This window comes from Anneissia japonica, unplaced genomic scaffold (genome assembly GCF_011630105.1).
Source record: "Anneissia japonica isolate Jap-2015-1 unplaced genomic scaffold, ASM1163010v1 scaffold287878_len99307_cov181, whole genome shotgun sequence".
Lineage (NCBI taxonomy): Eukaryota > Metazoa > Echinodermata > Crinoidea > Comatulida > Comatulidae > Anneissia > Anneissia japonica.
The window spans coordinates 16,322-18,730 of NW_022700624.1; positions in this window are offsets into that span (position 1 = coordinate 16,322).

Here is a 2,409-nt window from a genome sequence, read left to right on the forward strand (position 1 = left end):
TAAGTATTCCACTTGTAGCAAAATATTGTCTTCATTAACTGTCTAATATTAAAGTTTCTTCCTTCAAGTGCTATGCAGAACATATACAGTAAGATGTAGCTACTGTGTAGGTTAAGTCAGTAATAAAGATGGGCTCCCTTTTTGATGGTTATTAATTGGTTACAAAGTGACTATGCAAACTTTCAGATTAAAATTTAAAGAAAAAAAACCCAAATAAAAAAGCTTTACATGTTGATGTACCATTTATCTTTTGAAATATAAACCCCTTATTACAGTACATAAGCCTGCAGTATCTTCATTTAAAAGGTAAAACACAAACTTATTTAACAAATTACCTACCTGTTATGGCAGTAATTCAGATGGGATTCAAACGCTCATTCTCTACCGATGTTCCACATGTGCGTTGCTTATCATGGATCCTTTTCTATAAGTAAACCATGGCCAATGTCAATCTATTGGAAGATAGATAATTATGTACTATTTATTAGTAAACTTTCCTCCCACATTTGCGCATGCTATTAGTATTTGACTGCCAATGGACATCCATGGAAAATATTCACACCCCAGTTTAATTATACCATATTTTTTGGTCAACAAAAATATAATTATGCTTGAAATATTTCAAACTTTAATTATAGCATAATTGAAAACTTCCTATGTGTAGAATATGAGTATATTAAAAAGTTCCAGCTATTGATGTTTTTGGGCATGACTTGTGTGGGTGTCGAATTTAAAATACCAATTATTATATATTATTGAGGTCAGACAGTTGAGTTAACAAGCATTCATTTTGAAAAAGAATGAAGTATATTGAACTGTGCAAAAAACAAGTCTCAATATTTTTGGTTGACACAAAATACAATAAATAAATGATATTTAAAGAAAAAATGCATTTTTTTTTCAAATTTCCTGCCTTGGGCAGGACTAAGCCTAGTCTAGGACTTAGCTAGGCTAGGTACTGTGTACTGTAGGCCCTAGCTAGGTTAAGGAAGAGGCCTAAGCCTCTAGGCTAGGCCTAGGTAGGCAAAAAAAAACCAACGATTATTCTTTTGTGTCCCAACGCCCGTACCTGACCTGTTGCACTTTTTTTTACTCAATTCTTAGGTTTAGCCTAGGGCCTGGCCTAAATAAACAGTACAGTATATCAACAGAAACACTGCCACTGCACTGACTGACTGACGAACTGACTGAACTAAACTTGATACTTAGCTACAAAATTATACCTAGGCTAGAATAAGTAACTAGGCGTATATATGTGGAAGGCGTACATTTATGGACGAAAGGAGATTATTTTTTCTTTACTTACCACAATACTGACTGTGCATAGACCTTGGCATGGTGCGGACTCTTCTCCTTTTTTTCCAACGGCAATATAATAATAGGCCTAGGCTTAGCGTCTATCCTAGGCTAGGCTGAGTTTTAGCAGAAGAACGTCCAAAATCCTTATTCAATCCTTTTAATAGTTCATGACATTGCTACAGGTATTAACCATTTCAATAAAATATCAGTTTGCGATTATTACTCCAATTATTACTGAACAAAAGGAGGACACCACAACAACAAAGGGAGCAGCGAGCGAGAGAGATGTCGATGAAGACCCAGTTATAATTCTTATTAAATGTATTTGTACCTTCTGTAATTAATCATTCGTTTTGTGTAAGACAGTATAAATTTTATAGCATTTCATTTCATACACTAAATAATTTACTAAATCGTACAACTCAACTCATAAATTGGACCCCTATCACAGCCTGATCCATTGTCTGGTTATTGAAAACGATGTCTATCTCTACCATCTGGAATGATTAAAGTAGGTTTTAAGTTACACAACAGTAACTTTAAAATGGTCACAATGGTGGTTTGTGGTTAAGGATTTTGTAAGATTAAGTATTTGTTACAAATATGTGCATTAAATTCATTTTTCATTTCAATTTTAAAATGTGTTGTAAGGCTAATTATTTGCTGTTTTTAACATTTAATTAAATGTTTAATTTAAGTTATATGTTTAATGTAACTTAAACGCTTAATGTTTTTAACATTTTAACTTAAAATGTGAGCATGCTAATTGATACTGTATACTTATACATCTGTTATACATTTCCAAACAGATATTCTATAGAATTCCTAGACAACTTCTAAAGCAAATGTTATAGATGTCTATAGAATTTTCTATAGAATTTCTATATAGCTTCTAAAGAGAATGTTATAGATTTCTATAAAATTTCTCCAGAAATATGAAGCATGATTATTTGCGACAAAATGATACACATATTAAACTCTATACATTATTTAGTTACTCAACATCAGACCATGAGCCAAATGCAATAGTTTTATTTATTATTTTTTTTATTATTATTAAATAATAATAATAATATTATTATTATTATTATTATTATTATTATTATTATT